The sequence below is a fragment of the Achroia grisella genome, unplaced genomic scaffold (genome assembly GCF_030625045.1).
Source record: "Achroia grisella isolate CSIRO2021 unplaced genomic scaffold, CSIRO_AGI_Agris_v1 utg487, whole genome shotgun sequence".
Lineage (NCBI taxonomy): Eukaryota > Metazoa > Arthropoda > Insecta > Lepidoptera > Pyralidae > Achroia > Achroia grisella.
The window spans coordinates 5,308,655-5,323,389 of NW_026712891.1; the positions used below are offsets into that span (position 1 = coordinate 5,308,655).

Here is a 14,735-nt window from a genome sequence, read left to right on the forward strand (position 1 = left end):
TCTAATTAACATCACATTTCTGAACCAGCGACCGGGCCGTATCGAAAGATGGTGAAACCTTACTTTCTATATTTTTCCGCAATTTTCCACCATAACTGGTTATAAAATTTTTATTTTACTGTAAAACCGTTTTTTTTTTTACATTTAAAATATGTAATGATATTTGTTGAGATTTTTTAAAATAATCATAATCAGAATATTATGGACATTTCATCTATTTATAAATTAATATTCACTAATTAATAGAATTTAATATTTTTGCACAAATTTACCTGTAAGAAATTGTATTATTATATTATGTATGTATGCGCCGGCTTCAAATAAATACAGCAAAACATCACAAAGGTAACCAACCAGAGTAGAAAGGCAAAGAACATACAGAGCCATAAAAATACAGTCAGTTCAAAAAATAAAATAAATAGTTACAGAATAATAGATAATAGGTCAATACATCAGAACAATAGGTCGTAGCAAACTTCAGTATCTAATAGTGGTACGCTACAATGCTACGAGACCTACGACAACCGCAATGTAGCAAACATAATGTAGGTCAGCTCAAATAACATAATTATTACGTACAACAAGATAAAACCTCGTAAACAATCTCCATTTATTACCGCAATAAGTTTTTGCTTTGTTTCTTTATGCAGCCCTAAGCATACATTTACGTTCCTTAGTTGATGAAGATATCTTCATATTCATAAACAAGAGATACAATATTTTTACGTAACTATCGAAGACGAGTATGTTATAATTAACATTTTATCCCACTAATATTATAAACGTGAAAGTTTGTAAATATGGATGGATGGATGTTTGTTGCTCTACGACGCAAAAACTACTTAACGGATTAACACTTTGATGAAACTTTACAGTAATATAGCTTATACATCAGAATAACACAGGCTATAAATTTACATAGCCAGTATCTCATATTTTTATAATACTGCGACAAGGTTTTTTGGTATTAATAGTTATGCAAATAAATCTACTATACTATCTCAAAAGACGTATGTTTTACCTACAGTAAAATATAGCTATTCAATAATAGAATGTGTTTCAATAAACACATTCTAGTTTAAAGTAAAAATGTCTAGTTTCTTTTAACAACTCACAATAATTGAACAAGGTACTTTAATATAATTACCTTATACATTTCTTGACGTTTTACGATAGACAGTATTTTTTAATAATTCGAATTAGACAATCTAGCTAGAGTTATGATTATGATTTATTACATACTTTTATAAAAAATACATTTTTCTAATGCTGGTGTAATATATAATATATATATTGCTACATTATTGCTTGAATTATGAAATAAAGAATAATACATGTATTTCGTAGGCACTTTAACTGTACATGTACATTCCCTTTATATTTTCTATTGATATAAATAATGATTAATTATGTAAACCAACCGTAAATAAATAAACTCACTTATCATTAACGAATTTGTATATATTTCAACGGTGTAAATTTGACTTTTGCGTAATTAAATATCAATTAACTTCTACCATCTACCACATAGTACCCTGATAGACACCAATAAAGCGTAGAAAAAAGGAAATTTGATTTCGTGCCTGTACGAGACCAATATCCGGCGTTTAAGCGCAGTTTATCTCTAAGGGCGGAAGAGGGGTGCGAGGTTAAGGGACTACCTTGTACCTGACATTAATGGATAATTTGACGATGTCTTAAAATGAGAAATGTGTCAATATTAAAATGAATAAACTGTTTGACATCTACATTATTTTAGACATGGCACATGAAGCAAACTTTTCATTCTGAAGGGTGAGATATGGCAGTGACATTAAATGGTACTAACACATGATATCTTTATCTAGAGGAATTCCAAAGCATAAGTATGATAGACATTACTAGACTATTTGATGTACATAATGCTAAATATATGTTTATATACATATATAAGAGGTGATTGTTTTTTTTTAATATTATAGTATCTAGGTACATTAAGCGAATTCTTCTAGACAAACTTTAAGTAAAGGAGAAAAGACAGAAGGTGGTGGATGGCGCAAGATGGAATGAATAACTCATCAAGTTGTCACTTTTCATCACGTGGGCTGTCAACTTGTTTTTCTTTCCAGTGCCATAAGAAAATACTAAATTCGTACCATCACTAATGGTAAGTACAATGTACCATAAACGCTCAAAGCATATCTCATAATAATCTATAACATGATCTCATTAGCACATCAGACGCGCACGAGGGCGCACGCTGTAACGGCGGCGACATGTTGTTGTAGGATTAATTTTACGTTTAATTACGTCGACTTTACATCACAGAATAGTCAAATTTGTAAGGCAATTATGTGTGATTCTAACTGCCGTGAAATTGTTCTTTCGTCGAGTTAATTGCGAAGTGAAAACTGAAGTTTGGTATACATTTAACGTTTTCGACTATTTATCAAATCCAACAATTTTACTATAATAGAATTTAATTATATAAGTTTTAAACGTAATTTTTACAATCTATAGGTATCATTTTCGATGCTAGAGAATTCCGATAAATATATATGTTATCCACATTTGCATATAAAGTTTGAGATTAGTGCGATATTTATGACAGATTCGTTACGTAATACAACGATGACACTTATAGAGATATTTTTTACAAAAAACAATTGAAAAGATTTTTATACCACGATGGTGGCAAACAAGCGTACGGCATATCTGATGGTAAATGATTACCATCAGATGGGCCGTACCATAGAGACGCCTAAAACACTAACGGTCTTATTACAAAAAATCTGTTAAAACTCGGACGAAACGTGGTCTAAAAATGGTCGTGGTTTAAACCATTCCTAAAGTTAAAACTTGGAATAAGCCTAACATTATTACGAATCCAGATCCAACAAAGGACTACTTAGTACTACAGTTAAATCGTTCATTATGTATTCCATACAGAAATCAGTCACTCATGTCTGTTAGCGTACGATTACGTTCCGTTTTACCAGAAAACTGAAAGATCAAAAATAATATTACTTCAAATAAAAATGTATAAACTAAAAATAAATTTATTTCTAGTTATCTATGTCTTTATTATAACTATTTCATTAATATATAATATTTGTTAATGTACTATTAGGCTGAAAATCAGTTTTAAATTACAAGTAAGAGTCCTATACGGAGAAAAGGAACGGCGGGATATTTTTATTGGATCGATTCGAATGGTGACTATTTCAAAGTCAAATGAGTGAAAAAATAACAAATAACGTCTTTTATATATTTTTATTATCATAAAATTAGCTTTAAATATTTTTAGTTAATATATTTTTAATTTAGTTAAAATATTTTTCGAAAAACAACAACTTACAATACAATTTTTAAAATGGAATTTGACTTTTTGCATTTAGACCACTGTTAAACTAGGGGCATCGCAGGTCTAACTTTAGACCATAGACGAATCACGATTTAGAGATAAACTTCATTTGGTAATAAGGAATACATTGGTGAATGGTTTATTACTAGTGCTAAATCAGGTTTATCTTTTTGTAATAAGGCCGTAAGGGTGTCACTTGCATGTTGCGACCTAGGACCTTAACATACCGTTCTATATAAAGAACTATGAAACGATACATCGGTTTCAGTAATAAGTATTATATTACTGCAACTTTTTTGACAACAAGATAAATAATTTTTTTGAAGTTATGGTTTGTAAACGATCAATGTTAAAACATAAAACCATCATTATACATCGTCAACCTATATAAAGAAAAAATACAAATTAGTAACAAGCTAGACTTTAAACACTATCAATTTTAATTACTAAAGTATAGATATATTTAAAATATCATTTGTGGCAATGCTTACCTGAAAAAACATCATAACTCGTAGCTTTCAAAATACGAGTACATATATAATACAAGAGTATAAGCATAATACAAACGGAATAAATGAGGTCTCCTTACTCGCTTCGGAGACCCTCTGGATATATTGTAATATCACTCGGACTCTGTTTACTTTGTAAACCGATCATATTGTCTTCAAAAGTCGAGGAACCTGATATTTTCTTAGAAACGTTAAAAGATACTGTTGATATTTTTAAAAGCATTAAGTTAAATTAGAATCGAATAACAACAAGAGAAGGAGCTTTTATTTATATTGTGTTTTCATCTGCAAAGATGTTATAACCCTTAATTAATTTGAATTAAGTGTTATTTGAAAGTCAAACTGAGTAATTGAGATTTACTTCGGTAATGATAATAATACCAAATAATAATCCTGAACAATTCATACAACGATATTTAGCGCCAAGCTATGTAGACCTTGTGTTATGGGTAGGTAGGTACTAGATAGAATAAATAAATTGTTTCGTAAACACATACATAATATGTGAAACACTCACATCAAAACAAACAATCATAATCATTAATACAAATGTTTGCATCGTGAGAGTAATCAAACCCGCTACCATCAGAAGGAAAGCGGTGTGCTAAACCGCTAGATCACTGGGACTGTCAATGAGAAATTTTAACTTATAGCAAATTAGAACTTATATAACTTAATATTGTAGAAAGAAACAGTTTCTTTTGTTTCAAATTGTGCCTACAGAGTCTTACATTATCAGCTTTATTTAATGCAATATAATATAAAATTAAAAAGCACAATTACTTTATACGATGTGTCTAGAATAGACAGACTAGTCTAGAATCTGTCGTCTTTTTCCAGCTCGGCTATAAGGCTTTACTCGCATCGTAGAGTCGTATACGAAACAAATTGTTATATTTTTAACTTGTTATTAATATTCATCTCTATTTCCATTGAGTAAAGTATAAATTTGAAAACGCAGGACTACGCCCAGTGCTTAGTCATCAATGGTTATTAACACTACGGCAATGTGAGTTGAGCTTACACAAATATGATGCAAACATTTAATAATACATGAGGCTGTGAGAGCCCGTAAGAACGCTGCCAAGACAAGATTGCAGAAGAAAGTTCTCTCTGTAGAAACCGAAGCTCCCGGTCCGATTTGGTTCGCTTATCTTCGATAAAACAAAACAGTCGGCGTGTGATTAATGACAGAAAACGTACTCGGCAAGTTGTAATCCATTTATATATCGTGTCAATGCAGGATCCGCTCTCATTGTACATATTATACAAACTTTATCTTATCCATACTATTATTAACTGCAAAGATGTCTGTACATCAATCTGTTTATAAGACATTATCTTAAAAAAAAATCAGTCTAAATCAATGATAACAACATTCATATATAAATATAGAAATTGTTTTTAATATTGAGAAAATGCTATTTCTCAATATTAAAAACAATAACGAAAATACCTATTTTTTACTATTGCAGTATTTAAAAAATGTAAGTTTATCCATAAAAAAATCTCATTTTAGAGGCCAGTCTCTTGATATCACATCCTTAAACAATACTGCATTAACTGAAAAATTTATATTTAGGAAAATCAACCCTAATGTTTTAATGTTACCGTCTAGTTCCAAAAATTTTGTATTTATTATTCAATGCAATAATGTATTAAAAGTATTTCAGATATTCTGTACAATACCTAGCTGGTGTATAGAATACTTGTATAGAGCTCAACAGTCATTCCATCCATTACACCAGTATTGTATAGTATATCTGAATAATACATATTACTGGTACGTGTATATATTTACAAATGTTATAAACATGGGTGGAAATATCTACTTACGTCTTCGACACACGTGTATAAAAGAAGGTGTCACAGTGATGGATGGGCCACGTGGGGAGATTACATTTACACTGGGGTTAGCGATGAGCAACGAATAGTACAATCGAGATCTATTCCGATTAATCTCTGATAGATCATACAGAAGTAAACTCTTGTTGCTATGCAATACGATGGAATAAAATAGACATTTCTTTATTTATTTTATAAAAGAATTATCTATATATCATATATACATGAGTATATTAATAACTAATAAATATTGTTACAGTAATTGAAAATGCAATGTTATTTCAATGAGAATAATGTTATCGTGGTTACAAAATATATTTTACCGTATTCAAAACAGAATCCATTTAGGTGTTATTTTGCGGATTAATGGATTTATATATATTTTTTTAATTCCGCTACCATTAGCATGTGTGAGACCACAAATATTCAGTGCGCAAAACCAGACCACCGTTACTAGGTAAGTACTAAGTAAAATCATTACATATACATATATGGATGCACACAGCAATTGTGTATGTATAAAACGTTTATACGTATTTATGTTGCAGATTATGCTTTCGTTTTATTTGGTTGCATTCGACATTATTGAGCATTATGAAAAATTTACAAAGGCAATGTGCTATTTTTACAGACGACGGGTACTATGGTGTTACCATATTTTTACCATTCATTGTCTATATTGCCCACAGCTTTGTTTACATAACTTAATAGCCATTCTGCATTTCAATATTTTATTTTTATTAACGAAAGACTATTTTATGAAAATCTAATTAGAGTTACGATTTTGTTTGTTTGTATAAGGTTTCCAAAACAAAGTTTATATATAATTAGGTGATTATTCTTTCAAAAGCAATTCCTAAATATTTTTAAGGTATCCTATTATTACTGAAGTTATACACAAATTAATTAAAACTTACTCTAGATCTGGATACTTAAATTATGATATAAATATAATAAATTTTAAGAATAATATAAGCAATATAACCTAACGTCAATTGTACTCGTATATCACGTTCTACATTCTTCAGTATTAATCATGCATTAATAACAATATGCCTTCACGACTATTATCCTAGATGGACTAATCGGAGCGATAGTGAAATGTTGACGTCGGTAGTAAACGAAACACTCGACATGCTCACATTTCGCTCAGTATATTATCCAGTTGTAACTATGTATATAGTGTGTAAACGTTTTAGATCAAACAAGCTTAACGATCACCTAAATGTGAAGGAACTAGGAAACACGCAAGGTCAAATTCTTTCATCGCAGTTCGGATAACGAGAGACAGCGTGCATTGATAAAAAATACGTGACAATAAATATTGGATAATTTAGAATTGTAAGTGTGTAAGTGTAAATTATCAACAACATTAATTGAGTTTCTGTAGAAACCAACATACTTTAGTTATTGCCACGAACATTTGGTTAATAAATAGCTATTTTAGTAGTATAATTAGTTTGTCAGTCACTATTTTTAGTAACTAATATTTTGGTGTACATTACTGAAGTTTCGTAGTCATTTTCCAAACTTGATTCAGTTTACCACTTATATAATAAATATCTTATTAAGTAGAATTATATAGTAATATAATAATGGTGCAGAACGCAGAAAGCGCCATGTAGCTTTAGAATTGAAGAGCTTGTTTGTTTTTTTTTTCTTATATTTCTGTAAACATTCATATTAATACAAACTCTCATACTCATGAATATAAACGTTTACATTGTACGGATTTGAACCCATGTCGATACATTTTTTCTAGATAAATTTTTAATCCAAATGCAACAGCCAAACCGATACAAGTAATTATACACATACTTACAAGTGATTGTATAAAAATAATTGCAACTTACGTTTGTATAGGCGGCTAGGCGGCGCGGGGTACCCGCGAGTCACTCCTACGCAACCCCTGCATCCAACTGTGAACAAAAATAATATTTTTTAGTGCAGTCAGGCGAATATTATTAGTGCAGGCTGGCGCACCATATCATATTCATTCAATAAAAAAATGTCTTATCAAAGTGTATTATGTAATTTACGGTTATATAACCATCTATATTATGAATAATATTATACATTTGAAAGGCAAAAATATAAAGGAAAACCGCAAAGCATGACGTTAATAATATGAATATAAATGAACCTACACGTATATATACATACATTTTAGGTATAATCTTTTTATTTATATAAATTCTAGATTCTACCAGCGACTTCATTCAAGTAAATTTGTATATGATGTCACTATAAATATACTCTAGAACAATCTTATAATATATAAATAATATATCAGTAAGTGAACAATTTTGAAAATAGAATAATAGGAACATGGCAGAATAAATTGGGTTTATTATCAAAGATTCCATCACTTATGAAAGCGTCAACCAAAGATGTACACATATTTTTAATGTCGATCTGATTAAAACACGTGCGTGAATTTTGTTTAATTTGTAAGAGTTCAAGTATATTTGTATGTAGTATCACAATATACTAGATAACAAATTATATGAATAGATATTTCAAGAATAGGTCAATTTTGGAAATAGTGTCATTAGAAAATTGAATCTGAATTCAACATGGTAGATTAATTTTGTTTGTCATCGATATTTCCAGCAATGAGAGCGTCAACCAAACATACAAAATGATACATATTCCTGGTGCCAGATTTATACATGTGTTCGTGTATTTTGATTAGTTTATAAGCGTATGTGTAGTTATAAAATATTAAAAATGTTTGGATTATAGCTGTTTGTTACTATAAATAATATATATATATATATGTATTATTTTAATCATATTTATACGTTTTAATTATTTATGACATAATTAATAAATCATTATTTGCACATTTTAACTCACACAAGCCTTCCTATGCCACGCTGTATTGGGTTGACTGGAAGAGATCTCTTTTAAAGTTCTCCTTTGTTAACATTATTTCTAATGAACATATTTAAAGATTTATTTAAGTGCAATAAAAATACATATTCCATATATAAACTGTCATACATACTTCCACTTCAATGACAAACAAAGCTACTAAATTGACAATTAAAAAGTTATGTTATAGACAATAACACTTAAACATTCTCAAAATCAATATTGCAGAAATCGCTTCATTAATTACATTGTCCCAGTGGACGGAATACGATGAATGGTTCAACGTCGGAAGAGCAATATCCTCGGTGTACCTAATTAGTTGCGGTTACAGGAAGACCTTCGTCTTTTGTACAGGACATGTTTTATCAGATATGACATGTTTGTTACATGTTCGGCAAATGAATGCTCTATATCTTTATAGAGTCCATTGGTAAATATGTATTTGGTATGGAACAAACTGTAACATTGAGGAAATCGACTCAACTGCCTAAGGTAAAGATTGTTTTTACGATGTATTGAATTACTTATTTACAAATGGACTAGTATCTTATTTCGATTATCGGGTTAAGATATATATACCATTCATAATTATAAAAAGAAAGTGATTAATCATATCTGTAGTGTATGTGGAAACACTAGCAGTTTATTATCTATCGTCTCGAGCCGAGCGTACACGAACCGCCGTGCGCAAGAGGGAAGGGATTCCCTGCGCAAGCGCCGCGGAGTAAAGACGTGGAGCTATGGCTAACGAGCCGATATTACGTCGATAACAACTTACATACAAGAAGACATAAATAACAAATAAGTGAACACTATATGTGGCGACGAGGCAAAATGGATATAAATAAAGATAAGTACAAAATCATTTAATAAGATATACATATACCTACGGGTACGGAGTAATTACAAATTTAGAAGGATTATGGTGGGGCCGCACGGGGAGCGAATTATATAGACCTATACAGAAAAACAATAGCTGGGTAACATCGGTTTACGATCGATTTGCGCCAAGTAAGTAGGTACCTAATTATAAATTGTACTTGCTATACCTATAGTGTCTCTAGCTGGTAGGAATAGTCGTATTAATAATCATTATAGTAATATGTTTACGTATATCCGTGATTTATTATTTTTAATGTATGATAATGGTGTACTGCCTGCGCTGGCGTGGCACTGATGGAGTATGGTAGAATGAGCGGGGGGGGATAGGACCGGTTGGCCCGTCGTGGTGGGTTCGTGTTAATTTGTCGCGATGGTTTCTGGGGGGAGCCGCGTGGAGGTCCCTCTGGCGTGATATATTGTTAGCAGTGGGATTATTTTAACAATCCCATTCCCCCTTCCGTATTTCCGTGTTGAAATAAAAAAATCGGTAATGATTGTTGTTGCCGCTGCATGTTCGTTTCATAAGGGGACGGTGACGGTGAGATGTTTAGTGGGACATCATATTACGTGATGCAATAGACCTGTGGGTATGAAGTATAATAGAGCACTGTGCGGGCGACACGTTTGTTTTGCTTTATCTTTTCTAGGTGTCGATGCACTTTAATTACTTTTGGCAATAGGGCCGCCTTATTGTATTTATACAGAGGTGGTGACTAGTGTTCAAATGTCACTATTTTCTTTTAGAGTATTGCTGCAAATGGAAGTGGTCTAAAGTTCCTCTTTCTAACTGTAATGATCACATGATAACCTAATATTACATTTTGTACAATATATTATATTACGATGTAAATAAAAAAAAAAATATTACGATGTTGTCGGGTGATACGATATTATTACAAATGATGGTGAGCTGACAATTGTACCTGCATTATAGTACTGATGTTGGGTATTATATACAAAACAACAATAGTAAAATCTAAGGTGGGGTGACACACACGGTTTGAGCAGTGCTTGGTGAACAATATTTATATTTGCCTTAATTGATTGCAAGTGTTGAAGTATCTGGGTAACAGTGTCCCATACATTTCGATGCGGATGAGTTGTTCGGAATACCTGCAGACTATTTTATTCTGGTATTCGAGCAGAGCCGCGAAGTAGTGTGGTTAAAATGTTTTTATTTGGATTGGATTTGGCTTTTGGATTATATAATTTATAAATAATAATTATTAGTGAGCATTCCAATGGATGCCGGTGGGAATTGCAATTGTTTTGCATAGGAAGGTTTTAAATGTAGATTAATTATTAGTTTGATATATTATGTTGGGGTCTACTATACATGTCGTATAGTGCAAGGTGCCTATCTACTTGTCTGGCATATTTTTACCAATTTGTGCTTTGTGTTAAAATGAAGCGCGCATCTACACTTGCGACCTAGAAGGCAATCTTTTGGTTTGGTGAATTTAGTGTCTAATGAATTTGTTGAAGAAAAACAAAAAACAACGTAGTCAAGAGGTTGAGATGCCGACTATTATATTGCGAGGAAGTGTGTCGCTAGTTATGGTCGGATGTAAGGTACAGGAGTGCTGTTTCTGTATGCGGTGTGTGGTTTCTATAGTCAGTAACACTGGAACGAGAAAAATGATACCTAATTATGTATATAGAATTATTCTATTATTTTTACAGCAATGACAGTGATTAACTTTTAATAATAAGCTATAGTATAGTACAGTGGTGGTGAGTATGTCTTTATGGAATCATATTTAAGATTCTCTCTAATTTAAAAATACCAGTAAATTAGAAATTGCACAATAATGGTTACATGAAATAGAACTACTATTAAGTTCTGAATTATTGTACCTACTCGCCTAATGCATTATGCGGATGAGTGAAGGGGTTATTAGAGTGGAAAAAAAAAAATGTTTTTTACATTCTTTGAAGTTTCGGGAACATGGAATAGAATATGAATATTCTTTATTTAAAGAAGCTTGAATAAATAATAGGAATAATAGCCATAATTGCATTAATGTACCGCATTTAGTAGCTGTGGAATGGAGTTAGAATTTGTTTTGTGATCACATGCAGACAGCGCTGACAGCTGTTTTATATGAATGTGACGGGAATGTTGGAGCGATGGGGAGTCATTTTTAATTGACAGTTAATCCAGTTGCGGCTGGAGTTGTGTAGTGTCGCGATACGCGAAATAAGTGTATTAATGTGGTTTTGAGTTTTGAGATAGCTAATAGGAAATGATACCTGCTTCCTCCCGCGTACACTTAGATCGTGGAATGAACTTCCTGCCGAGGTTTTCTCACGAGACTACAGCATGGGGTTTTTCAAGAAGGGTATATTAAGGTTTCTTAAGGGTCGGCAACGCGCACGTGACACCCCTGGTGCTTCAGGCGTCCATAGGCTACGGTAACCATTTACCATCAAATGGGCCGTAGGCTTGTTTGCCACCATACTAGTAAAAAAAAAAAAAAAGTAGTTGTAAAATATATACATGTATTTGTTTATCGTCATAGTACTGGTGTTGGTCGCTCTCTAAATACTTTGGCCGCATTGCAGGGTAGCTTAGACAAATTAGCGTGTTTTAACTTTTACATACGTACTACAGTGCAACCTCGATAAAACAAATCGAAAAAAAAAAAAAATTATATATATATAGTATATCAAGTAATTCGTTGAACTGAGATTTATTATGTTGAAGGTACGTTGGTCTAAACTTCGTTATAAAAAGGTAAAAAAAAAAAAAAACTGTCGTAAGCTATTTCAACTTGAATCTTTAATAATAGTGACGAGCAGCAGTGTTTACAAAACTATACATTACTTTCCATCGAACAACAATTATTGTTCTACGAACATAAGTACGTCGAAACATGTCCTGACATGAATCACATTTTATGAGATAAGAGATAAGTAGAGTTAGAGTCATACCATTGGTGGGAACATTATATAAAGGTTTTGGGTTAAGAAAATTCCTTAGAAAGAGGTGTTTTTCCAAATTAAAAAAAAATAATAATAATAATGTCGCAATGTAAAGGTATATTTTACATCGATTCTTATGGAAAATCCAAGGGATTACAAAGAATTAGTTAAATCAAGGAAGTCGTTATATACGAGGTATATTATTGTGAATGAGGTGCGTTATATTATGGCTGCACAATTATTATTATTATTACTAGATAATAATGTAAACCATGATGCATGACAGTAACAATTACTAACGATACATTATTGGAAAAAAAGTGGTTCTGAGGATACTATTAGTATTCCTATACATTAGATTAGAATTATTTACTGGACATTCTTGTGGAGTAAATAAATCTGAAATATGTTTAATATTAGTAGTCATAAATGTATATATTGTGAAAATTAAATGGATAAGAGTGGCGTTTAATTGTCTTATAATTATAAAATTTGGTGTTTTGCAGGAGTCCATGATTTGCTTATAAAGTGACTATTGGCTCGGATGACCTTAAAGAAATTAGCAAAGGAAGAAAAACAATGAGCATAATACTAATAACCAATACTTAAAGAGGATGAATTAAGAAGTTCAATGGAGTTATAATGACGGTGACAATGGCATTGATATTCTAAAAAAGGAGCTACAGAGGTAAGGTAGACTGGGCCGTCAAGCATTAAATTGCGTATTGACGGACAGGTTGCATTAAATTGCGTTGGCTGGGCCATCAGGCATTAAATTGCGAACTGATGGACAGATTGCATTAAATTGCGTTGGCTGGGCCATCAGGCATTAAATTGCGAACTGATGGACAGATTGCATTAAATTGCGTTGGACTGGGCCGTCAAGCATTAAATTGCGTATTGGCGGACAGGTTGCATTAAATTGCGTTGGCTGGGTCGTTAAGCATTCAATTGCGTATTAACGTCCAGTTTGTGTTAAATTGTCTTTGGCGGGGTCATCAAGCATTGTATTATGTATTGATGAATGGTGTCCTATTCATTAAAGGTAAATTGATAGAATGTTGCATTAAATTGCGATTGAATATAAGTAATAAAAAAATTGCCAGTTTTAATGCATATTAATTATCGGAGTGAAATGGAGCGGATTCAGTAAAATATAATAAATCAAAAGTCATAGGACACACATTAATTTTGGTCGAAAATATAATTTCTATAACTAATATAATTGACGATTGCTGGAGTACGTAGAGTCGCTGTGGTGATATATGTGGTATATGTGGTATATGTCGATCGCTCAAAGACTGGTCTGACAACCTTTCCTAATATTTTAGCACTGAATTAATGCAGGTGATAAGAGAGATAATTTTGGTACGATGAAGAATGGTTATAGTTATACCCAATTAATACTATATGGACTGATATCAGATGTGTAGACAGAATATAGTGGAAAGTCGTTTGCAATTGTTGATGCAACTCTTGATATAATAATAATATTCTGATATACCACCACAGGACCCATCAATATTTTATGGAATGATAATAATAAATAGTGGGGAGTTTTGAAGAAATTCCAGATTATGTTTTAGATAATCAGTTTTCAAATGTACATGATAAAGAAAAATACTACATGTAAATAACACATTGCATGAGACAGATAGAATGAAAAAAATATAAGTATTTACCTTAAACCTACAAAATATAAAGTAGTGACTACTATGATAGAGATATTCTGGTCATAAACATACAACATTTTTTCAGAAGTGCTTTATACTAATCTTACATAATATTACACAATAACAAAGTGGAATAACGATTATATGAAAACAAATATAAAAGAAGAAAGGTGAAGTATGTGAAACGCAGAGTAAATTGGAGTTAATATATAAATGTAATTTATATTCGAAAGAGGAGGAAAAATCACGGTGCTGGTTACGCTGGAAAGGCCAATCGCACTAGAGGCATTCGGCTTATGTGTGGCAGTATAGTGTCAAAATGAGTCCACCATCGGTGTAACGTAGCACACATGCCTCCAAGGAACAAATACCCAATAGAGTGGATTGATTCATGCTTGAAAAGAAAATAAACTTAAAAAGGAGAGAGATGTAGTGTATGTGGAAACACTAGCAGTTTATTATCTATCGTCTCGAGCCGAGCGTACACGAACCGCCGTGCGCAAGAGGGAAGGGATTCCCTGCGCAAGCGCCGCGGAGTAAAGACGTGGAGCTATGGCTAACGAGCCGATATTACGTCGATAACAACTTACATACAAGAAGACATAAATAACAAATAAGTGAACACTATAATATCTTCTGTATATAAAAAACGGCTAAGTGAATAAACATACAATACTTGAA

General features: G+C 31.9%; 1 protein-coding gene across 1 annotated transcript in view; it reads right to left on the reverse strand.

Moving 5' to 3' along the window:
- Window positions 1-14,735, reverse strand: part of LOC131845790 (beta-arrestin-1) — a 104,205-nt gene that overhangs the window by 36,551 nt on the left and 52,919 nt on the right. The window contains exon 2 of the mRNA XM_059194885.1: window positions 7,551-7,616. The gene's annotated coding sequence lies outside the window, so the exon portion shown is untranslated. The remainder of the gene's footprint in view (window positions 1-7,550; window positions 7,617-14,735) is intronic.